Source organism: Loxodonta africana, chromosome 15 (assembly GCF_030014295.1).
Source record: "Loxodonta africana isolate mLoxAfr1 chromosome 15, mLoxAfr1.hap2, whole genome shotgun sequence".
In the NCBI taxonomy this organism is placed as follows: domain Eukaryota; kingdom Metazoa; phylum Chordata; class Mammalia; order Proboscidea; family Elephantidae; genus Loxodonta; species Loxodonta africana.
The window spans coordinates 60160465-60187031 of record NC_087356.1 but is presented as its reverse complement, the minus strand read 5'-3'; the positions used below and the strand labels follow the sequence as shown (position 1 = coordinate 60187031).

The window sequence follows — 26567 nt, the reverse complement described above, 5'->3', positions numbered from 1 at the left end:
GAGCCTGCCCAAGAGTCCACAGCTAATAAATGACAGTGGTGGGATCTGAAGCAGGGAGGTCCCAAGCCTAAGCTTTCCCCATTCTAAATACAGCTTCTCAAATAAAAAAAAAGGCCTTGATTCCATGTCTGCTTTTATGTCCATTTACTTCAATGTGAATCCATAAACCAAACCTGTTGTCTTCAAGTCGATTCAGACTCACAGCAATCCTACAGAACTGCCCCACAGGGTTTCCAAGGAGCGGCTGGTGGATTTGAACTGCTGACCTTTTGGTAAGCAGTCAAGCTCTTAACTATTACATCACCATGGTTCCTGTGAATCCACAGCCACTTCTCACTCAGGAAGCATTCTCAAACCTATCAGGTTTCAGTTCCTTCTCTCTATTCCCAACATTAATGGATTTTTGGAGGTATAAAATGCATTGAAAAAAATCTTAATTGTGTCTTCACACTGCTGAGACACAAATTATTGCAAGCATACACTGGATCATAAGCCAGACAATAAAGATGTGTCGATAAAGACAGTGCCCAATTTGCATTTGTGTTTTCAGATCACGCAGCATGTGAAGGTCAAATAATGTTACTGTGTGCTGTGCACAAAGAAAGTTTTGAAACAGATAAAATGAAAAGTGGAAGATTTAAATTATCTTCCGAATCATAGCTGCAAAACTCAAAAAACATGTGCACGAGCAGACTGTCTTACACAACCTTATGAGCATATTAAAAAAAACAAAACAAAACAAAAACCCAGTGCTGTTGAGTCGATTCCGACTCGTAGCAACCCTACAGGACAGAGTAGAACTGCCCCCACAGAGTTTCCAAGGAGTGCCTGGCAGATTCGAACTGCCAGGCAGATTCGAACTGCCAACCCTCTGGTCAGCAGCTGTACCACTTCACCACTGCGCCACCAGAGTTTCCTATGAACACATAATACTGTACAAATCCCATCTTAACATGATTCATTAACAAAACAGTTGCCGTCCAGTTGATTCCGACTCATGGCGACCCCATATGTGTCAGAGTAGAACTGTGCTCCACAAGGTTTTCAGTGGCTGATTTTTCGGAAGTAGACCGTCAGGGCTTTCTTCCAAGGTGCCTCTGGGTGGACTTGAACCTCCACCTGCTCAGTTAGCAGCCAAGCGTGTTAATCGATTGCGCCAGCCAGGCGCTCATGGTTAATCAGCCTTAAGTAAACACTAATATACTAATACTAAATATTAATACATAATAAAACATTTTCATTGAATGCTTTTTTCAGTTTCTCAGTAATATATTTTGCGGTGCATAGTTAAAAACGAGTTCATTGTTAAGAAAAAAATGATAACCATGCTTAAAATCAAAAGAATCAAATCAAACAGACAAGTTGAAACATAAAATAAGCAGAAGTATTTTTCTTCTATTAAGCTCAATACTGGCAATCAAAAAAAAAAGGATGATTTTAAGTTTTCTAATTTTATTAGTTTTGTAGTTTTGTCAGCATTTACTTTGTAAATTTGTTTTCATTTCATAAGAAGTTTGCATCTAGCTTATTCTGTACATAAATAAAACTAACAATAAAAATTATTTAAGTCAACAATAGGAGTTGGTAAGAATTTTTTCCTTTGAAAAACTCATCCATTATTCAAGTTTTGAGCGCTAGTCCCTTTTTTGCAGGGAGAATAAACATAAATGAAATACAGAAGATTATTATCTCAGTTAAAACATTAAGTTAACTAAAATGATTATAACTAATCAAACGCATAGTTATTTCCTTGATCAAACACGTCTTTGCAAATCTGGGCTGAGAACAGGATTGAGGTCGTAGGACAGGAATTACAATCCCAAACACAAGATTCACACTCCCCAAAACCAAAAAGGTTAAAAAGAATCTTGTAAATACTACCCAACTCCATAGCCACCAAGAAGACCACTACCCTAAAAAAAGAAAACTCTAGAAATGCAATACATCCAAGCCTTATCCTCTATTTACAGGTCCCAGACGGAGTATCTTTAAAGGCTGTGGATTTGTAGAGCTGTGGTACAAGGCTTTCTCCTTCACATATGCTCAGTACCACTATAAAAAATTACTGTGCTTCCCCGTAAACCTGAACACCAGCGATGAAAATTCAAAATGAGGTCAGCCTGTGGGGTAGAAAGATGAGATTCTTAAGACTTACCTAAACATATTTAAAACAACAACAAAAACATTAAGACAAGCACCTCCTCCCTGAAGCACTGTACCTGTCACTGCTGAGACAGGGAAACCACAGGATCAAGAGGCAGTGGCCCAGCTGAACAGAGGGAAACTTCAGCTCACCACTTGTAATGTTCGGATTTCACAACTCCTTCTGGCTCCTTGTTTGGCTCCCCTTCCACTGTAAATCTCAACCTTCCACAGTGGCTTGAGGGCAAACTGTACTTAACCTGGCAGCTAGACATGAAATGTGGGTGTGGCTGGGGTGCAGAGGACAGCATGCAGAGCTGGCCTGCCTCCAAGTAGAATACTTGAATCTGACGCTCCCAGTTCTGCTCCATTTCTTTTCCAACAGCATGGGGATGGCACGTATTGTTGGTCTTTAAGGCTACCAATCCCAGTTAAGTGTTTATCTGTTTTGACTCTATGAAAGCCCCCCAAAAAAGTAGGGAATTTGAAAGAACAGACTAAGAAGCAGGCTCATTATTTAAGTATACATATAAAAATTCTAGAAAGCACTGGGATGTCCCACAGATGACAACACTTGTACTTTTTTTGGGTGGGGGGGATAGGGAGATTATTATAACCAAAGTTAGCAAAAGGTTCCAACAACCGCTGTTAAGAACATGTCAATAAGACTAGGTATGAAGTACAAAACCGAAAAAAACCAAACCCACTGCCATCGAGTCAATTCTGACTCATAGTGGCCCTATGGGACAGAGTAGAACCGCCCCATAGAGTTTCCAAGGAGCACCTGGTGGATCTGAACTGCCAACCTGTTGGTTGGCAGCCATAGCACTTAACTACTATGCTACCAGGGTTTCCAGTATGAAGTACAGCTCTTATAAAATAAATTTTATTTTCCTGGTACTAAACCAAGGGGGAATGAGGAAATCACAAAGTAACAAAACTGAAAATTTGGGGCAAGAAAGTCAAGATGATGTCCAGTTGTTTGGGACTACAGGAACACATAACAAAGCTCACCATTAGAAACGTAGCACCCACCTTCCTGCCTCTTTGCTATGAGCCATGCCCCAAACTACCCAAGAACAAAAAAATACAATCAATTCTAGTCGATTCCCACATTTATAGCTCCTCAAATTTCAATCCCTACTCATTTTGACTTGACAGTCTCTAATTAAGACATATCACAATAAGGTCACATTTTGCCAGTAAGAGCCTGTGACTTTACTGTCCCTAACGACACTATTAAAGGGATGAGGTGGGCCAATCCCACCTTTATCCCTAAGTGAGTGGCCAGGATCAGCATCAACCCAATTCTCAGCTGGAAATGGATCTAAGCCTCACCTTTTCACATTTCCGTTCCTCATAGCCAACCACTTTCGTGGCAATTCATCTCTCTGACCCTAACCACCCAGAGTTAGGTCTGACCTCATCCCCAGCCACCATGAGCCAAGTCAAAATACTCCTAGCCACCCGGTGCCAGGTCATCCCAGACCAGCTGGGGCCATCCCATCAGGGAAAAGCCGTAGGCTCGGGAGTCTGTACAAATCCCTATACTTCAGACTAGCCAGCCCATCTCTCTTCCTAGTTCCCTGGGACTAGGTCACAAGATAGAAAACTGTATCCTTCCTCATTAACTGCCGTGCAGCCTTTCTTTGTCACCCAGCCACGCAGCGCCTTTTAGCGTATGAATGGATAAACAAAATGTGTTGTGTGTGTATGTATGTGTGTGTGTGTATTTATATATATATATATATACATGTTAAGGAATATATATATATATACACATATATATATATATATATACATGTTAAGGAATATTACATAGCCTTAAAGAAAAACGAAGCCCTGATACATGCTACAACATGGGTGAAACTTAAAGATATTTGCTGAGTACATAAGTCATTTACAAAAGGACAAATATTGTGTGATCTCACTTACCTGAAATGACAAGAATAGGTAAATATACAGAACCCAATGGTTACTACGGGTTCCCAGGGGCGGAAGGTGGGAGGAGGAAGGGAGAGGGGGAAGCATTCTTGAAAAGTGCTGAACGTTTGTCTATGGTGATGGGAAAATTGGCATCAACTATTATAACTGATATTAATAAACTGTACTCTAGAAAAAAGGACAAAATGACAACTAATATGTTATATTTAAGTCTAGAACAAAAACAGCAGCAAAAAATAAAAAGCTGTAACTGTTGATACTACTTAGGTACAAATAAACACCTCATGGGATTAGTTTCCTTAGTTGAAAGGTTTTGGGTAACAGTTTTGTGGGCCTGTCCAGACAACTGGCCTAATATTGTTTTAAGATTTTCTGCTCTGTCTCCTAGTTCAGTGAGTAGTGTCTGGGGTCTTAAAAGCTTAAGAGTAGCCACACAAAATACAATTGGTCTCTATTCGCCTGGAACAACAAAAGAAAAAGGAGATCCAAGAATGGAAAAGAAAACGGTCTGCAGGTCTACCATACTTTTATGTAAATAAAATGCGCCTTCTATATTTGTTTGCCAGCCATACCCTCCCCCAATGTGCTTTTTGTAAGCATGTTATGCTAATTTTTTTGACAGCAACTTGTAGAAAAGGATTGGCATAGGGCTTGTGCAGGTACCTCAAGGGGGGAAGGGCACGGTTGGCAAACAAACGTAGAAGGTGTGTGCTATTTACGTAAAAACAAGGTAACCGCCCCGACGACTGATGACCTACCTTACCGTGGGCCCAAAAGAAATGGATGGTGCAGGGCTACCACTACTGAACATTTTGATTATGGACCCAGTAGATAAATTTTGATTAGTAAGAGGAAAATTGTGGAATGAAACTTCAAATTCTTATTGGGAACCAGACTTACTGGGCATGTTGAGACTGGAGGAACTCAAAAATCTACTACCTGGAAACAACGTTTAAACCTTGAACTGAAACTATCCCACAAAGACATCTTTAAACAACAATTTAGCTCTTTTAATAAAGACCGTTCACCTTGAGCACTGTACTCTTCTAGACAAATGGAACAGAACTGACAGTCCAGAAACAAACCCACACATCTAGGATCAACTGATTTTGACAGGGTGCTAAGTTCATTCAATGCAGAAAGAAGAGTTTCTTCTATAAATGGTGCAGGGAAAACTGGATTTCCACATGCGGAAAAATGAAACAGCATCCATGCTTCACACCAGACACAATCACAAATTCAAAATGGATTAAGGGCCTACATATGCAGACTAAAACTGTAAAATTCTTAGAAGAAAAAGCAAGGGCAACGCTGTCAGACCTAGTTTTTTAACAATGAAATTACTTAACATAATAACAAAAACACAACAGCAAAAGACAAAATAAATAAATGGGACATCATAAAAATTAAAAACTTTTGTTCATCAAAAGACTTTATCAGAAGAGTGAAAAGACAAGATACCGACTGCAAGAATACCTTTGGAAACCATACACCTGACAAGAATCTAATAATCAAAATACATCTAAAACTTTGACAGCTTAACAAAGACAAATAACCCAATCACAAAATGAGCAGAAGACCTGAATAGACATTTCACCAATGAGAACATTCAAATGGCCACCAAACACATGAAAAAATGCTCAGCATCATAAGCCATCGGAGAGATACAAACCAAACCACAACGAGATACATTTCAATCCCACTAGGAAGGGTAAGATTTAAAAGAAAATAACAAATGTTGGTGACGATGTAGGGAAATTGGAATCCTTACCCACTGATGGTAGGAATTCAAAATGGTACAGCTGTTGTGGACAACAGTGTGGTGGTTCCTCAAAAAACTAAAAAAAGAACTACCACATGACCCAGCAATTCCACTCCTAGATATATACCCAAAAGACTTAAAATCAGAGACTCAGAGACTGGTATGCCAATATGTGCTTACAGCACTATTCACAACAGCCAAAAGGTGGAAACACCTTAAATGTCCATCAACAGATGAAAGGATAAACAAAATATGGTACATACATACATACAACAGAATACTACTCAGCCAGTAGGAGAAATGAAATCTTGATACATGCTACAATATGGATGGAGCTTAAAGGCATTCCAAATTAAAAAAAAAAAAAAAACCCAATGCCATCGAGTCATTTCTGACCCATAGCGACCCTACAGGACAGAGCAGAATGGCCCCATATGGTTTCCTAGGAGCACCTGGTAGAAGAACTAGATGGTACCCGGCTACTACCAATGACCACACTGATAAGGAATACAACAGAGAGTCCCTGACAGAGTAGGAGAAAAGCGTGATGCAGAGCTCAAGTTCATGTACCAAGACCAGACTTGATGGTCTAACTGAGACTAGAGGAACCCGAGACGACATGCCTCCTGGGCTCTCTGTTAACCCAGAATCAAAACCATTCCTGAAGCCAGCTCTTTGATGAAGATTAGACTGGACTATAAAACATAAAATAATACTTGTGAAGAGTGTGCTTCGTTCAAGTAGATACACAAGACTAAATGGGCAGCTCCTGTCTGGAGGCGAGATGAGAAGGCAGAAAGGGATAGGAGCTGGTTGAATGGACATGGGAAACCCAGGGTGGAAAGGTAGAGTGTGCTGTCACATTATAGGGATTGCAACTAGGGTCACATAATAATATGTGTATAAACTTCTGTATGAGAAATGAACTTGAGCTGTAAACTTTCACCTAAAGCACAATAAAAAAAAAAAGGTAAAATGACAGACAACCCACAGAATGGGAGAAAATATTTGAAAATCATATATCTAATAAGATACTGGTACCTAAACCAAAAAAAAAAAAAACCCAACCCAGTGCCTTCGAGTCGATTCCGACTCATAGCGACCCTATAGGACAGGGTAGAACTGCCCCATAGAGTTCCCAAGGAGCACCTGGCAGATTCAAACTGCTGACCCCTTGGTTAGCAGCCATAGCACTTAACCGCTACACCACCAGGGTTTCCAACTAGAGTACTTAAAAAATTCTTACAACTCAATGATAAAAAGACAAAAAACCCAAAGAAAAATTACCAAAACATCTAAATAGACACTTCTCCAAAGAAGATACATGAATGGCCAATAAGCACATAAAAAGATGCTCGGTTGGTCTCAACCCACCTGGATCAAAGGAGAATGAAGAACACCAAGGTCACACGATAAGTAAGAGCCCAAGAGACAGAAAGGGCCACAAGAACCAGAGACCTACTTCATCTTGAGACCAGAAGAACTAGTTGGTGCCCGGCCACAGTCGATGACTGCCCTGTCAGGGAGCACAACAGAGAACCCCTGAGGGAGCAGGAGATCAGTGGGATGCAGACCCCAAATTCTCACAAAAAGACCATACTTAATGGTCTGACTGAGACTAGAGGAATCCCGGCGGTCATGGTCCCCAAATCTTCTGTTGGCTCAGGACAGGAACCATCCCCAAAGACAACTCATCAGACATGAAAGGGACTGGACAGTGGGTAGGAGAGAGATGCTGATGAAGAGTGAGCTATCTGTATCAGGTGGACACTTGAGACTGTGTTGACATCTCCGGTCTGGAGGCGGGGATGGGAAGATAGAGAGAGTTGGAAGCTGGCAAAATCGTCACGAAAGGAGAGACTGGAAGGGCTGACTCATTAGGGGGAGGGCAAGTGGGAGTACAGAGTAAGGTGTATATAAACTTAGATGTGACAGTCTGACTTGATTTGTAAACGTTCACTTGAAGCTCAATAAAAGTTAATAAAAAAAAAAAAAAAAAGATGCTCGGTATCATTCACCATCAAGGGAATACAAATTAAAACAACAACGAGATACCACTTCACATCCACTAGGATGGCTATAATCAAAAACAGAGATAATAACAAATGTTGGTGAGGATGTAAAGAAATTAGGACTCTCATACACTGCTGGTGGGAACATAACATGGTGCAGCCACTGCGGAAAACAGTCCGGCAGTACCTCAAAAGGTTAAACACAGAGGAATTACCACACGACCCAGCAATTTTACTCCTAGGTATCTACACAAGAAGAATGTAAACATATGTCCACACACAAAAAAATCTGTAAATAAATGTTCACAGCAGCATTTTTCATAATAGCCCAAAAGTGAAAACAACCAAAATGTCCACCCAACTTATGAATAAGTAAGATCTGGTCTATCCCTACAACAGAGTATTATCTGGCCATAACAAGGAATGAAGTACTGATAGATACTGCAACGCGAATAAACCTTGAGAACACGATGCTAAGTAAGAGAAAAGCAGAACAACCAAAATGGAAATAACAGGAATGCTGATATACCGTGAAGAATGTAACCAATGTCACTGAACAATATTACAGAAATTGTTAAATGAGAACCCAATCACCAAAAACACCATAAAAAAGAAAGAAAGAAAAGGAGCCCTGGAGGCACAGTGGTTAAGTGCTCAGCTGCTAACCAAAATGTCAGTGGTTCGAACCCACAAGCCGCTCTGTAGGAGAAGATGTGGCAGTCTCCTTCCGTAATGATTTACAGCCTCGGAAACCCTATGGGGCAGTTTTACTCTCTCTGATAGGGTCACCCTGAGTTAGGATCAACTCAGTGGCAATGGATAAGGGGTAAGCAAAAGAAGTCAGACATAAAAGACCATGTAATGTATGATTCCTTTATATGAAATGCCCAGAATAGGCAAATCCATAGACAGAAACTACATTATTGGTTGCATATGGTGTGGGCGGAAGGGAGGTACTGGAGTAAAACCAGGAGTGGCTGCTAACGGGTTTGGGGTTTCTTTTAGGGATGATGAAAATGTTCTAAAATTGATCATGATGATGGTTGCACAACTCTGCGAATATACTAAAGATTATTAAATTGTATACCTTTAATAGGTGAATATATGATATGTGAATTATAACTCAATAAAGCTGTTATTTAAAAACAAGTGGAAGGGAGAAGAAAAATGGTTGCGCTGGCAGAAGTTGTGTGATAGATACATTTAAAACAACAACCAAAAAAAAAAAAAAAGAGTAGCTATTGAGCGTACTTACATACAGCCAAATACCTCATGGGATTTGGTTCCATGGTTTGGAAGTTTATGGTCATGGTTTCATGGGACATCCCAGTTAATTGGCCTAATAACACGTTTAGTGCTTCTGGTCTACCTCCTAGTTCTTTGCATAGTGCCTGGGGTCTTAAAGCTTGCAAGCAGCCACTCAAAGCACAACAATTGCTCTCTATTCACCCGGAGTAACAGAGGAAGGAGAGTCAGGAATTGTTGTTGTTAGGTGCCGTAGATTCTGACTCATAGTGACCCTATTCACAACAGAATGAAACACTCCCCAGTCCTGTGCCATCCTTACAATCGTGGTTATGCTTGAGCCCATTGTTACAGCCACTGTGTCAATCCACCTCATTGAGGGTCTTCCTCTTTTCTGCTGACCCTGTACTTTACCAAGCATGATGTCCTTCTCCAGAGACTCATCCTTCCTGACATGTCCAAAGTACGTAAGATGCAGTCTCGCCATCCTTGCTTCCAGGGAGCATTCTCGCTGTACTTCTTCCAAGACAGATTTGTTTGTTCTTCACCAACACCACAATTCAAACGCATCAATTGTCTTCCTTACGCATTCCTAAGCTGGCTTTCACATGCACATGATGTGATTGAAAATACCATGGCCTGGGACAGGCACACCTTAATCTTCAAGGTGACATCTTTGCTCTTCAACACTTTGAAGAGGTCCTTTGCAGCAGATTTACACAATGCAATGCCTCGTTTGATTTCCTGACTGCTGCTTCCATGGCTGTTGATTGTGGATCCAAGTAAAATGAAACCCTTGACAACTTCAATCTCTTCTCCCTTTATCATGATGTTGCTTATTGGCCCAGTTGTGATGATTTTTGTTTTCTTTATGTTGAGTTGTAATCCATGCTGAAGGCTGTGGTCTTTGATCTTCATCAGTAAGTGCTCCAAGTCCTCTTCACTTTCAGCAAGCAAGGTTGTGTCATCTGCATAACGCAGGTTTTGTTAATGAGTCTTCCTCCAATGCAGATGCCCCATTCTTCTGCATATAGTCTAGCTTCTCAGATTATCTGCTCAGCATACACACTGACTAGGTATGGTGAAAGCATACAACCCTGCCGCACACCTTTCCTGACTTGCTGGTCCTGCAAAATTCTATCATTCGATCTCTGGCATTGTTTCTGTTACCCAGGCCATATTTTCCAACTACCAGTCCTTCTTCTTTGTTTCCAACTTTTGCATTCCAATCACCAGTAATTATCATGTATCTCGATCGCATGTTCAATCAATTTCAGACTGCAGAAGCTGATAAAAATCTTCAATTCATGTTTGGCCTTAGTGGTTGGTGCATAAATTTGAATAATAGTATTAACTGGTCTTCCTTGTAGGCATATGGATATTATCCTATCACTGACAGCGTTGTACTTCAGGATAGATCTTGATATGTTCTTTTTGATGATGAATGCAACACCATTCCTCTTCAAGTTGTCATTCCTGACACAGTAGACTATATGATTATTTGATTCAAAATGGCCAATACCTGTCCATTTCAGTTCACTAATGCCTAGATCAATGTTTATGTGTTACATTTCATTTCTGATGACTGCCAATTTTCCTAGATTCATACTTAGTACATTCCAGGTTCCGATTATTAATGGATATTTGCAGCTGTTTCTTCTCATTTTGAGTCATGCCACATCAGCAAATGAAGGTCCTGAAAGCTTTACTCCATCCATGTCATTAAGGTCGACTCCAGTTTGAGGAGGTAAATCTTTCCCAGTTGTCTTTTGAGTGCCTTCCAACCCGGAGGGCTCATCTTCCAGCACTATATCGGACAGTGTTCTGCTGCTCTTCATAAGGTTTTCACTGGGTAATGCTTTTCAGATGTAGAATTCCAAGCCCTTCCTAGTTGGTCTTAGTCTGGAAGCTCAGCTGAAGCCTGTCCTCTATGGGTGACCCTGCTGGTATCTGAATACCGGTGGCATAGCGTCCGGCATCACAGCAACACCCAAGCCCCCACAGTACGACAAACTGATGGACATGTGGGAATAGGAGGAGGAAGTGGAATGTGTGGCTAATTGCCTCCATGAACAGCTGCCTCCTTTGCCATGAGACAAGAACTGGATGGTGCCCAGCTACCATTAGTGAACATTTTGGTCAAAGGTTCTACAGAAGAATCCTGATCAAAAGGGAGAAAATGTAAAACACAATTTCAAATTCTCATGGACTTTAGACTTCCAGAACCATGAAACTTGGATGAACTCCTGAAACTATTACTCAGATAATCTTTAAACCTTAAACCAAAAATATTCCCTGAAATCTTCTTAAAACCAAACAATAGTTCAGCTTAACTAACAAAAAATGTCTACCTTGAGTGTTATGTTCTTTTAAGAACTATCTATATGGGATCAAATTGATTACAGAAACTTGAACGATTAGGTAGGAACCTTAGGAGACAGTGAATTTACGTTAATGAGGGAGGAACAAATCAGAAAAGGGCGGTGAGAAGAGTTGCACAACTCGAAAAGTGTAATCAATGTCACTAAGTGGGACATGTAGAGACTGTTGAATTGGTGTATGTTTTGCTATGTATATTCTCAACAACAACAAAATAAGTGAAATTAAAAGCATATATCTTTATGAGATTAAATGAACAACTTTAACTCTAAAATACAGATGATAACTTTATGGGGCAGAGGGTCCAAGTTAATGGTGGTAAAACAATATGGGCAGAGAGGGAGAATGGTTATACAATGTAGAGTAGGTCACCAATGTCAATGAACTGTATAAGTAAAAATTGTTGACTGTATATTTTGTTGTATATATTTTCACCAAAAAAAAATTTTTTTTAATGGTTAAAATGAAGGGAAAAAAAAAAACTAATTCATTCCCAATTCAATCACTTCATTAATTTGGAAATTCTATAAGCTAAGTTTACAGAAAATAACAGCGAAGATGTCTTCTAGTCCTACACACATTTCCACGAAGCAGTATATGCATGATAAAACACACAAAAGTTCCTCTTTAGTTGGACTCTGCGCTATCATTGACTAATGATTTAGAGTGCTGGCGAAAACATTCCAGTCACACACAGTATGGATTTGTTGGTAATGAGAATGACATTAGGAACAACTAATTTAGCAAGAAGGTCAGGAGTAACACTTAATGGTCCAGATACGCTATCATAATTGCCCATATCATTTCCTTACATTTAAAGGCAAGAACGCCCTAAATTAAAGCCAGCTACTTCCAAATAACTCAATTTCACCAGAGAATGGGGGAAAAAAAAAATCCTTATAGGTTATAAATTCCACTATACTAAAGAATATATAACATTGAAGAAAACTATGTTAAGAAAGACATTAGGGCATGAAACAGGATCTCTAAAATTTTAATAATTTAATTATTTAAAAGCCAAATGAACCTGCCGACCTGAAATATTGTACCATTATTTTAAAGTCATTTAATTATATCCTTACAAAATAACATACAAAGTCATGCTTATTATTCACTGTAGATAAAAATACATTACAGACTTGCTTTATATTTGGCGGTCAGAGATCTGAACAAGTATTTATTCTTGTTCAGTTTTTCTCCTTTCAAAAAAGAAAACTTAGAGACAAGCCTCATCAATCATTAAGAGAGGGCCTGGTTCTGATATTATATGAGCTCTGTCAGCTTTAATCAAATTGCTTGCCAGATCGTAGATAAGTAATGACTTGCTTAGGTTAAGCCAGGCCAGAGTTTTCCTTCTGTAGTATATACATCTCCAGAGTGAAAATAAACAGCCTCACACCTCTTGCTGGGAGCTGGTCTCTGCGGCTATTTCAACCTCGGTTTTCACTCCAACTAGGACAGAAAGGCACACTTTGGCTCAAGAATACCCATTTTTCTTTCCTTTTCCTCAACCTGGTCATCCCAAACAGTTTTAAACTCTCTCATTAACCAGGTAAATTTTTTTTTTAATTTACACCACAATATCATCATATGCTTTAACACGACCATTTCTGTTTTAGCCAACATCATACAGAGATCTAAAACAAAACAGAAATATGTAACAATTGAAAAAGCAATACTAAAAGCATCGCTGAAAACTGCAAGAAATGAAAAAACAAATTTTGTTTTAACATCATCTGTCACGTTTCAGAGACAGAGGGGTACCAGGGAACAACTGTTCAAACAGGAGAAAAAGCGTGTCAATTTACACGTTAAATTTATTCCACAACTGGACAAAAACGTAAAATGAGTTTTATTTCTAAAAAGTCTCCTTTGCTATTTTTCTTACTTTACATGTAATTGAAAAGGGCTTTCAAACCTCATTTTCATCTGGGACTTTCTGTTCAAGAATTTCTAAGCAACCAAGAATTTTGTCTGTGCTGAAGAAAGATGTTAGAAAGGAAGGGTCCCAGTGGCTAGAAACAAAACTGAAATGAGCTCTTTCAAGGAAACACAAGACTTCGGGGAGTAAATTCTCTCTCTGGCAAAATTCACTTCAACATTTTCCATTCAGTCAACAGAATCTAGAATCCAGAGTTTGTAGTTTAAGAAATGTCAGGGGGACAAAAAAAATTTTTTTAGAATTTAATCTATTTGTTGGTGTTGGCTGTAGTCAAGTCCATTCCAACCCATGGCAGCCCCATGTATGCAGAGCAGAACTGCTCCATCGGGTCTTCAAGGCTGTGACCTCTCAGAAGCAGATCGCCTGGCCTTGCTCCAGAGCAGCCCCGGGTAGGTTTGGACCCACCAAGCTTTCAGCCAGTAGTCCAGCATTTAACAATCTGCATCACCCAGAGACTCCAATCTACTTCTAAACAGATGCAAATATAACCTAAAATAAGCAAGACTAAAATTTCAAGTATAATAACCTTTTCTAACATCAAAGAACAAAACAGGCTTCTAAAGATCACCTAACTTTGAACTAGATTAAAACTCTTTTGTCTGACACTAGTGCTCAATCACTTTTTGTCTTCATGATTTCTATTCTCACGAAAAATTGACCAACTCATACGCTTGCTATGAGTAGCAAAAAAAACACAATAAATTGTAAAACACTCTGCAAAATACCAAGGCTCTATAAAAATTACTTAAATGATCATCATCAGAAGCAGAGGAAACGAGAAAATTGTTCTGTATGTGGAATAAGGAGCCCTGGTGGCGCAGCGGTTAAGAGCTCAGCTGCTAACCAAAAGGTCAGCAGTTCAAATCCATCAGCCGCTCCTCGGAAACCCTTTGGGACGGTTCTACTCTGATCCATAAGGTTGCTATGAGTTGGAATCGACTTGACGCAGTTAAAAGAGCCACAAAATAAAAGTTGTAGCTGAAGCCAGGGGTGTGGTGGCTCGTCCCAGGCTTGTCTGTGTATGCGCTGCCTAGACGTAGGTCAGTACTCTCCTCTCCCAATCCCCGGAGGGCATCCAAACAAACAAAGTCCTTGCTCTGCAAAAACAATACTTAACTTCTTTGCCACCATATAACGTGCCTCCTCTACTGCCGTGGAGTCAATTCCGACTCATAGTGATTCTACAGGACAGAGCAGAAACGCCCCATAAGGTTTCCAAGGCTTTAATCTTTATGGAAGCAGACTGCCACATCTTTCTTGCACATAACGGCTGGTGGATTTAAATCACCAACATTTTCGGTTAGCAGCCAAGTGCTTAACCGCTGCACCACCAAGGCTCTTTTATTGTTAAATAGCCCAAGTATACCCACTGTACATTCACTCTAGGTGAATCAGAAACAAAGGACACTAATATTTCTCAGTAAATTAGAAAGGACCTTTAAAACCAAATGGGGACTTCGTTTGCCCGCTAAAGGTCAAAGGAAAGCAGTTTTTCCAGAAAACTCAGATTTCAACATGAAGAAAAAAAAATTCCTTAATCGTACCGAAGGAAAAACTCAAAACTCAGTTTCTTGTTCTTGGTTGTTGCAGGCCTCTGGAGTTCAGTATGTGGTGCCTGTTAATTTGGTTCCATGGCCAACTAACAACTCTATTCACAACTAATTTAAGTAGTCTATTTATATATGCACAACTAGCTAAGAAAACACAAATCTGAACACCTGTAAAAAGATGAACTGTAAAAAGGTGTGTGAGATATATTAACAAAGAAAAGGAGTAGATGCTGAGGCTGCTTATATACAAGAGAAAGCACTTCATGGGATTTGGTTCCTTGGTTTCAAGGCTCAAGGTCATGGTTTCATGAGACATCCCAGCTGAATGGCCTGATACCATGTTTAGTGCGTCTGCCCTACCTCCTAGTTTGTAGCATAGTGCCTGGGGCCTTTAAAGCTTGCAAGCAGCTATCCAAGGCACATTTGGTCTCTATTCACCTGGAGCAACAAAAGAATGAGAGTCAGGAATAGGAGGAAGAAATGGCATCTGTGGCTAATTGCCTCCATGAACGATTGCCTCCTTTGCCATGAGATCAGAAGAACTAGATGGTACCCAGCTACCATTACTGAACCTTTTGATCAAAGACTCTATAGAAGAACCCAGATCAAAAGGGGGGAAATGCAGGACAGATTTTTAAATTCTCATGGAATCCAGATTGTCTGGAGCCATGAAGTTTGGGTGAACCCCTAAAACTATTGCCCTGAGATAAGCTTTAAACTTTAAACCAAAAATATACCCTGAAGTCTTCTTAAAACCAAATAACACTTTAGTTTAGGAGCCCTGGTGGTGCAATGGTTAAGCGTTTCACAGCTGAGTGAAAATGTCAGTGGTTTGAACTGCTAACAGGAGAAAAGACCTGGTGATCTGCTCCTATAAAGAATAAAGCCTAGGAAACCCTATGTGGCAGTTATACTCTGTCACGTGGGGTTGCCGTGAGTCGGAATTGACTTGAAGGCACACAACAAGAACAAAGAATGTCTGCCTTGAGCATTGTGCTCCTTTAAGATCTACCTATAGCCCAAAGAAACCCAGTGCTGTCGAGTCAATTCTGACTCATAAAGACCCTATGATCTATAAGATCTATTTATACGCAATCAAATTGACAAAAGCAACTTGAAAGACTAGATAGGAAACTTAGGAGGCAGTGAGTTTATGGTTATCGGGGAGGAAAATTTCAGAAAAGAAGGGTGAGAGTTGTTGCAAAACTAGAAGATTGTAATCAATGTGACTGAATTGTACACGTAAAAACTGTTGAATTGGTGTACGCTCTGCCGTGTATACCTGCAACAACAACAAAAACAAATCATAAAAAAAAAGAAAAAACCACAAATCTGACCAACATTAAAATCTTTGTTTTCCAAGGCTAATAATTCCTTTATCTTTCTCCTACAGCACAATGCTCTACCTATATAGTAAAAGAAATTCCAATACAACAAGTGAAACGGTGACAGTTTTCCTTTAAAACAATTTTTACTCTTATTATCAAGCAAGGAGAGAGGCATTACCCTAGACTTAGCAAGGTTCACATTTAGAAACCCATTTTGGGATTTAAGTAAAAAACACCGATTAACATTAGTAAAACGAATGTAGTCAAATCCCTTAGCTACAATTTATCTGATGCTGTGAAACACTGATAACAAATCTCTGCACCAGCTGTACTTTGTGATGAAAAACCCCACTGCGGCTGCTGTCATTGTAACAAATGTGAAATTATTTTAGGAACTAACCACTATGACAATAGCAGTTTTAAAATGTATCCCTCATACACAAAAGAAATAACAAATAAGGACAACTGTGTTTGCTACCCTAATAGGAGACCACAGTTAACAGTCTTTTAATGACTCCAAGTTGGCTTTAGTTAGTCTTGGCATTGAAAAAAAAACTTTAGCTCTAAATGACTGACGAAATCATATGAAAGACCTATATAGGTCTACCGTCTGTTGCAATGTCTTTTTATAAAGAAATCTGACTAAAATACAAAATAATTTAAAACTTGGTGACTAGAGATTGGAATGAGGAGCTCAGCACAGAAGTCTGATCTGGTTATTTTTGTTTAAACCTCAAAAAGGACTTGTACCATAGAAAAAGGAAATATACCTAATTTTCAAGGAACTGGGAATCCAAAGAATTGATTTAGAAATCAGTACTACTCAAATCAGATTATGACTTGAAAATATATTCTTAAATAGAATTAGATTTAAAATATACTTCTACTAATCAGGACAAATTTAGCAGAACCCCACTATAATCATATTTGACATAGGTCAAAATTTTCCATTTCATTTTGGACCAACGTCCAAGATTTAATGATATGACAATAAAATGACCTTGTTAAAAAGGTGATCACACAGTAAGATGAACCCATAACCTTGACCAGGGCTACAATGTAATACAGTAAGACTTCAACGTGGTTCTCAGGAGTCTGACGATACATTAAAACCTGTAAGTCCCAAGGTCTACTAGAACTACTGCTGGAATGCTAAGATACCAAACTAAAAGCTGGCAGATGAGTTATTAAATCATGGTAACATCTAAAAATCTAATTTCTCATCCACAACAAACAGGATTAAGTAGGGAAGGAGGAAATACGCTATTAACAAATTAAACTGATTTAACTGGTAACATGATGTTATTTTACTGGTACTTTATAGAGAGAGATAAATAGCACCTTTGCTCTAAAACTACACTGTCACATACGTGGTCACATTCAGACATTCGTCCTCCCCTGATCTTGATGCTGGGCTAACAGAACTAAGGATCACTTTATAAGTCAATTATAAAACTTTTCCAAAATATCTCAGTTCACATAATACAAGCCAAATAGCAACGTTCAACTCCATTTTACAAATGAGGCTTCCTCATGCCAATCTCATACCCCCGTAGCCACCAGCAAGAAGAACAGTTTAAATTCCTAAAACAGGGGTGAGTGACTAACATCCCGTCCATAGCAGCTGAAATTACGTTCATCCCTAATTTTCTCTGTCTGTTATTCACTGTGTTGTTATTTTGTTAGTCACCCTGAGGCCAAAACCATGAAAACCAGCCAAAATAGATGGAGAAGAAAAATGTCTTATTTCCCAGCTTGTGATGCTATAAAAGAGGCTGTCAAGTTCTGATGTCACTGCAGTAATTTCATGGCCTAATAAAAGTAGCATTTCATCCATAACACATTCATCCCCCTTGCGATTTTTACCTCCAACCAGGCAGGGTGTACAATTACCCACAGAACAGATATTAAATTATAGTCCAAAATCCAAAAATCCAGTGCTGTCAAGTCGATTCCAACTCATAGTGACCCTATAGGACAGAGTAGAACTGCCCCATAGAGTTTCCAAGGAGTGCCTGGCAGATTTGAACTGCCGACCCTTTGGTTAGGAGCCATAGCACTTAACCACTACACCACCAGGGTTCCCTCAAATTACAGTAAAATAGAAAATATTAATTACCTTTATTCTGATACCATAAAAAGTCAATAAATGTCAGAAATTTCCCTGGCAAGAGACAGAAGCCAGAAAAGTAAAAAGTACCTACATACACAGAAGGGAGCCCCTATAACACTGCGTATTTGAAAAAACAGATAGGACATCAGCTTTCTTGGTACCGAATAATATTGCACAGAACAAAAATACACATTTTAATTATATAAAATTGCTAAAACACTCTAAACTATTTGGCAGAACATTCTAATAACGTGATAATCGATGTCCTAGTACCTTTTGTCTTTATCTAAAGTTTTCTTTAATCTTCCTTATTGGAAGCTATGGCATCCCAAACTTGGCATACAGAGTCACTGATTTTGCTGGAATTTTAAGAGAATTATGTGTTGGAAAAAAACCCACAGACCTAGAGAGAACACTTTAGCACCTTGCTGCTCAGTGTGGGCTGCCCCCCATCACCATCCTCAGCAAACATCACTAGATAGCAATCCCAGTAATAAGCTCATGTCTCTTCAAACAGCATGTTCTACCACGAAGCAACTCTATTTATTAGATAGACCTTCCTTTTTTTGAAACAAAATCTGCATCTTTGCCCCTAAATAACAAACTCTCCACACCCCCATTGAAACCTTGCCAGTGGTGGTCTGATTTAAGAAGAAAGGGGACATCTTGCCCCTCTGGGGTCCAGGGGAATCCATCCCCGTGAATGGCTGTGTGAAGAGTGGCCTTAAAGGAGCAATGAATAGTAACATTTAATAAAATTATACATACTGAAAAATACAATGTCTCCCGACAGCAAGGTGGCTAGCGTTCAAGCAGAATATCCAGGAAAATCCTTCAACATTTCTAAAAAACAGACTCACAACCTCATAGTTCTAACCCAAATTAAAAAAAAAAATCTTCTGATTTATCAACATCATCTTGTATTTGATGAAGTAAATTTAATTTAGTATCAAAACAAAAAAAAAAAAAAAATAGAAACAGAAAATCCAAATGTATAGCACAGTATGACAGCCATTACGAAGCTTAGAAGCCAAAACTCTTCTTCCTGATTTAAGTGTATGGTTCCATTTCGCAACATTTTTCTGTAGTATGACAAGACCCTGATCCATTGTCTCCATTTGGGGGTTGTGTCTTCAAATTTCATAATTAAGTAAACCCTCTATTGTGTTTCATTCTCAACCAAAAGAATACTACAGTAATGCTGGGCTAGTGGTTGCTTCTACACAATTTGAAGTATTGACTACAGCATTAAATCCTAAGCGTGAAGGATACAAGCTACCTGAGGTGGTCTTTCTCCCCTATTTTGAGGTTAAATACATGAAAAATGAATGCACTTATCAATGGATTTGGTTTATGGAAATTACGGTTTACTGGGTTTTGGTGGTGGGAGTGGTAATTAGAGCCCTGGTGGTGCAGTGGTTAACAGCTACAGCTACAGCTCCTAAGCAAAAACTCAGCAGTTTGAATCCACCAGCCACTCCCTGGAAACCCTACAGGGCAGTTCTATTCTGTCCTATACGGTCACTATGAGTCGGAATCAACTCAAAGACAACGGGTTTGGTTTTGGTTTGGTTATTGGTAATTATATTACCTTCAGCCCAGTTTTATGTATAAAATAATAAGATCATGGTTATTTTTCTAAAATAGCCACTGGGATCTGAATTTCTGAAAATTTGGGAAAAAGTGTTATTTTTTTTTTTCCCCAATGACCATGTACCCAACATACCAATAATATAAGCTACTAGGAATTTCAAAACAACACAAAAGACTCTCCAACAATTAAAAGGGAATGGATAGCTACTATACAAAGTACCATGGACGAGTCCCACAGGCATAATGAGCAGGACAAGAAGGCAGGTATAAAAAAGGACAGACTGCATGAGTCCATTTTTGTCAAGTTCAAAACCAGGCAAAACTCATCTACTGTTAGGCTAGTCAGAATAGTTATTGCCTAGAAGCAGGGGGAGAAGGCTGACTGCGAAGAGGCACCGGGGAGCCTTCTGAAGTGAAGGAAGTGTTCTCTATCTTGACCTGAGTAATGGTTACCCCAGGCATGTGCGTGTGTAAAAATCCACCTAGTGGTTCACTTAGGATTTGGGTACATTGTGTGTGTTACACCTCATTTGGAAAAAAAAATACAACACAGCATTGCCAAGTGCCTTTTAAGTTTCAACTGCAAAATTAAGAAAACTAACTCACAAAGACTATAGCAGTTAAATGTGCCCATGCTGTTACTAACTTCTGAGAATTCCTCATTACTTAGTACTTTAAAGAACTTGCTCCTAGTAAAACACTAACATGTACGGGAAGAGTCAATAAAAATAACAATGGCAGCTAAAATTTACGGAGGGTTTACTATATGCCAGGTGCTTTACTTTCATTATCTGATTTAATCCCTATAGCAGTAGTAAGAGATACGATTGTTATTATCCCCATTGTACAGATGCTGAAACCAAGGCTTAGGTCAAGATCACTGCCCAAGGTCGCAGAAGTAAACAAGTGGTGTGCTGGTATTTGATCAAGAATACCTGAAGAGCAAGCTATATGTCAAATTCTTAATTCTCTGTTTGTACTACGGAAATATAAGAATAAAATCAGCATACAATTCCAAGCAACAAGATATAAGCAGAATACATAGCCTAAGTTCAATAATACAACCGGTAGGTATTTTTCTCTCAAGTAAATGGATGAGACTACTTCGCAGTTCCTCAGGTCTAGGATAAAAGGGCATATCACTAAATCCTAAGAAATCAAATCCTTACATTCCATCATGTATGCAGCAGAACAAAATGTTCTCTGGGGCAGTTTTTTTTTTTTTTTTTTAATTTATCTCTGGCCATCAAAATACATCACACAACAAAGCAAGTGAACAACTGTGAACCAAGATGTACACAACGTTAATGTCCGTGTTTTCTCCAGTTCATTCAGGGATCCTTCCAACTGGGCCACATACCAGTAGGAGGCACGCCCAGGATTAAGGTGGGAAAAAAATTAAACATCTTCTCAAAAAGGCTGCTTTATTTGCCGTTTAGTGAGGAGAGTTTGACAGAGGACTACGTGGGAATAAGACGGAAAGAACTCTGCACTAAACACAACGTGATTTCAGTCAGGAACAAAATATATCAAATTATCCACCAAGTCTGCCACCGCCTTCTACATTAGCTGCAAGCTACAAACGCTGGAATTCACACTGACTTTTAACTATTCCCAGAAGATGAAAACCTGGAGCTACACCATCCAAGGTTCAGAACCGCTCTTCCCCGAAAAGTACACAGGAAACAAACTGGGTCACTACTCTGAAAAATGTCTGTGTCCAAAAATGACTAGGGGGTGGGGGTGGCCAGGGGGAGAAAGACACACTGAAGTTTCTCAGAAATTTTGCTCCAAACATTTTAGGCAGATGTATGTTCATTTACTGTGACTGCTGGCAAGTCTGCAAAGCAATGCCTCAAAAACACTAGAAGTCAGAATTCTTAAAAATACAATAAAATCATACAAAAACAAAAGGGTAAATTAAAATATGCCTATTCAAACAAGTATTTCATCTTTGTCAAACTATTTGCTTCCCATAAAAGTCGGATTTTGTTCTCAGTTTAAAAAAAACACCATTAAAACAATGCATCAGCTTTTACAGGCAAGACCAAACTGTAAAACGATTTTACATATTTATGAAAAGATCATTATTTAAAAAAAAAAACAAAAAACTTACCAAGTCTGCAATGCAACGTGTAGATGCTTGTGCTTCGGAGGCAAAGCAGAGAAGTGACTTTCTGTACTTACAGCCGAGTTCAAGTCAGTGCTAAGAACACATCACCACAGTCCTGCTTGTAATAAAGCCCTGACTAGCATACGCCTTTGGGTTGGGCTTTTCTCTTACAAGATAAGCTGTGAAGTCATGCCTGGATTTTAGATCTGCTAACATATGGAGCCTTCTGAATGTAGCCTTCTCCCTGCCGCCGCCCCCCCCCTTCCCATCACCACTCAGCTCCACTCCCTCTCTACACACACAAACACACATACAAAAAAAGGCACTGCAGGGCAGAAATTCCTCAGGTGCTCGCTAATGGAATTCCCAGGGTCTTGGAGCCGCTTCGGGGATCAAGAGATCTCATAGCCCCTGCTGGGGTAAGGAGCAGCGAGTCTATTCCATTTAATCAAATACAGAATGAATTTTCAGCTCCATTCACTAGCTTGTCTCTAGGGCTCTCAAAAGGCACCAGGCAGCTAGAATCACACACATGTGGCTCTTTTAGGCAAGTATAATTAGTTTGATTTTAAAAAGACACATTCATAATATCACCTCAGGACCATTATTCAGGGCACAGATGACAATGATACTGTATGTTTTAAGTCTAACAATGGGGGAAAGAGCATAAACAATGAGGGCAAACTTGAAGGGTTAAAAGAAAAAAGCTTTTCATTTAATTGTAATCCAATATTTTTAAAATGACATTAAGTATTTTTTTTTTTTTTATATTCTATACATCCCTCAATTTTAACTGGAAGGAATCAAAAGTCCTCTTCCCCCATTCTCTTGAAAGTGGATTAACGCCAAATAAACAACAAAAAATGACCAAATGCAATGTTAACACAATATAAAATCTTAAATAAAAACAACAAAACATTCTCTAATTCAATCTAGGTTAACAAAACTTCTTGAAAAAAGCGCTAATCAAAACACTGCAAAATCAAGTCCTTCAAAGCAATATGTTCAGCAACCAGACTCCAAATTGTCTTTCTAATCCAATTAATTAGTATTAAATAGTAAGATCATTTTTCTAAAGAAAAGCTATCTGGTAGGCAACTCATCTATACTTCTGATATGTCTTATCCATACTTCCACACAGTACAAATGCTAATAACAAGACGATAGCTATGTTAATGTTATTTGTTAAAATAGTAGATTTTTCAGTTATTTTTATTTCCTATCCGCAGCCTGATTTCACTAAGATAATATTTAAGTACTGAAATCATTTCCCCAGCATTTTACTTAGAAACAATCACTACTTTTCGAGTCTAAATGTTTTGCAAAAGAAATGTTTCTAAGGAAGAAAAGCATTACTTCAGCTTCTATTCTGACAAACCATACGTGAAAATCCTCAAGAAAGTCATGAAAGCATACGGGCAGAGCGAGAAAAAAAAAAAAAAGAAGAAGAAAGCACAAGAACTAGAAAACAAATTTTACCTGACCTCTTTAAAGGAAGGCCCGATGACTGAAAGCCCTTATCCTACACACTGCCTTCATCTACAGACAGTATACCTTGCTGATCGGGGGGGGGGGGGGGGGGGGAAGGCCCATCTCAAAGGGGACTTCATTTCTTTCATGCAAAGTCAAACCACCTGCAAAGAAAGCAAGGAATAAGATTCATTTAGAAGCCAACCTACACAAGCTGGATCAGAATGCTCCAGGTCCTAAGGGCTCTTTGTACTTCACTGCATGAGAGTCAGAGCTGTTTAAGTACTTTCCACTGAAGAGAAGGTTGATGAGAACCATAGCAATCAATCAAAGCATCCCAAGGGAGTTACTTCACAAACAAAAGCATACTACCTCTAGTAACTGATTTTCCTGGTCGACTAAACTATCCAAAGACAAATTTTCCAAATACTATATCCAATTTTTGCATGAAAGTTCAACATATATTTGTGTGTATGTTTTATAGAAATATACATGTTTCTGCTCTACCTAGAGCCAAACACACACTCAGGGCACATCTTCACAAAACGAAACAGGTTTTCTCCATCCTTGTCATGTCACATTAAGGTATGAGGCAATTTATTTCAACATGTGCGTAACAGAGACGACAGCATTTCGTGCCTCTCTGGGTTCCTGGGAATGCTTTCTAGTTAAGCACTAATTTAAAATGTCCAGAAGTTTCTGAAGGTTTGCATTTTGTCCTAAAAGTTGAACTGCCCTCCACATTTTCAGCTAAAAAGACTAACCCCCCTCCCCCCCAAAAAAAGCTACAAAATGTAACAGAACATTTAAAATTATACTGAAAATAAACCCATTTCATTATCCAGCAAGGTCCCCACGGGCTCCTGCAGACACCGCCCACTAGGTATGCCAGGTGTCAGTTGGGAATCTAGGGTTATGGTATCAGTGAAGTATGGGATCAGAATTTACTGATGCAGCTCTTTCATCTTTACTGGCCACTGATCTGAGAATAAATCTCCTGTTACCTTTTAGTCTAATCTCCTGTTTTTCAAGGTGCCTGATTTAGAACACAAAAGCTGATTTTCCCTTAAGAGGTTCCCTAAGTTCTAGATTCCAACTGGAAAGCAGCCGAACCTCAAATAAAGCACCTGCCACCCTCTGTAGTCGGGACCAGGAAGAGCAGCCTTTCTGGAGAACAGCTCCTTTCCCTTAGAGCCTTCCACCTGATTTGGTGGGGTTAGGGAGAACAATGAAGGGAAAGGCGAAAGAGACTGTCTATGCCCCTCGGTGATTTATTACTGAAATTCCGAGATGTGACGAGAAAGCAACAAAGGTCTGGAAGCTGCAGGCTGAAATAAATAGCGAGCTGTGATGAATTTAGCAAATGATAATGCCATCCACAGCAAGCTTTACAGAGTAGGAAAAACGCACTCCCTGGGGCTGGGAAGTCACTGAGCGTGTGAAGACAGAGACACGCACATTGTGCAGGAGATTTCTCTTGCTTCTCCCTACACATAAATCACTATCTCTGGCGGGCGCTCTGCGGGGATGGGGACTGGGAGAGGCGAGGGACCCCGCTCCCTTGGGAAAACGCGCTGGCGCCCCTTGCTCCCCGCCACGCTGCATCTCACCTGCCCCGGCCGATCATTGTCAAAGACAGATTTAATCCCCGCCTGTGTCACTGACACCTCACCCCGCCTCGTCCCATGAAGCGGCTCAGCGTCCCCAAGGGCAGAACGGCGAGGATCCCCGCTGGGCATCCTTTGAGGGCCCGCCCGCAGCCCCGGGACCCCCTCTCCCTCCGGGACGCCCGCCCCCCGCACCTCCCCGCGGGAGCCCCACTCCCAAGCCGCAAGGTCCCCAAATCCGTCCCCCGGCACTCCCCTCGGGCCCCACTGTGGGGCCCCCATCCCGCACCTCAGCAGGGCTGGCTGAGCAACCAGACCTCCAGCGCGGCAGCGGGCTCCGAGAGCCACCCCCAGGTCATCCCCCGCGCGGTGGCGGCGGCTACGGCGGCGGCGGCTACGATCCGGACGGGCCCCTCCATGCACCGCGCAGGGGCAGCGGGAGGGCACGGCTCCTCGCACGCCGGGGCGCGGGCGCGGGCGGGAGGGCGGCCGGTCCCCCAGCTCCTCACCCCGAGCGGCGCGAGCCCGGCACCCGGGACTCCGGGGAGGGCGGAGTCAGCGGGGCGCGCCCCCGCGGCCGCGCTCCTCCCCCGCGAAGCGCGCGGGCGCGAACCCCGGCGGGCGCGTCGCCAGCGAGGAGCACGCGAGGGAGAGGAGGGAACCGGGCAAAGGCAGAGGCGGGCCTCCAAGGCCGGAGCTCCCCACGGCCCGCGCCCGCCGGAGGGTGCGCGCGCAACCTGCCAGATCAGCGCGGGGGGCGGGCCGTACCAATCTGCCCAGAAGGGGAAGCGCGCGCTCTTCGGGGCCTTCTCCCGGCCACCTTCCTGCTCGCTGTCCAGAAATCCACCTCAGGAAGTACGGGAAGGTTCTTATTTGGTCCGGAATAGCCGGGGCTGAGTTCCCCAGGCAATTTATGGAGATGTCCGTAAGGCCCGCCCGCGCTCTCCCCTCACCTTTACCTCCCGGGAGAGGTGGCATTTCTGCCTGGCCCACAAATAGTCTCCAAGTTCCAGTTTCCCCGCCCAGGCCCCGCCCCTTACCTCTCTACCTAATTTCTCCTCGTAGCCAACTAGTGCTTTGCTGTCTTCGCCCCTACCTAGCGCCTGCTTTATGGCTCCAGCTTCCTGCCACATGCAGTTTGTTCGCCTTTCACCGCTTTTAATTTCACCACTTTCAATCTGTAGTTTCTTAGGCGGTTTCATCTGATTCCCCAACCCATGTTGTATTGTTGGTAGGTGCCCTGGAGTCGGTTCTGACTCACAGCGACCTGTGTACAACAGAAGGGAAGAAGCACTGCCAGGTGCTGCGCCATCCTCACAATCATTGCTATGTTGGAGCCCATTGTTGCAGCCACTGTGTTAATCCAT

At 40.8% G+C, this 26567-nt stretch overlaps 1 protein-coding gene across 1 annotated transcript in view; it reads right to left on the bottom strand.

The window, feature by feature from the left end:
- Positions 1-25591, bottom strand: part of CDON (cell adhesion associated, oncogene regulated) — a 128742-nt gene extending 103151 nt beyond the window's left edge. Inside the window, exon 1 of the mRNA XM_003417420.4 lies at positions 25490-25591. The gene's annotated coding sequence lies outside the window, so the exon portion shown is untranslated. The remainder of the gene's footprint in view (positions 1-25489) is intronic.
- Between the last annotated feature and the right edge of the window lie 976 nt (positions 25592-26567).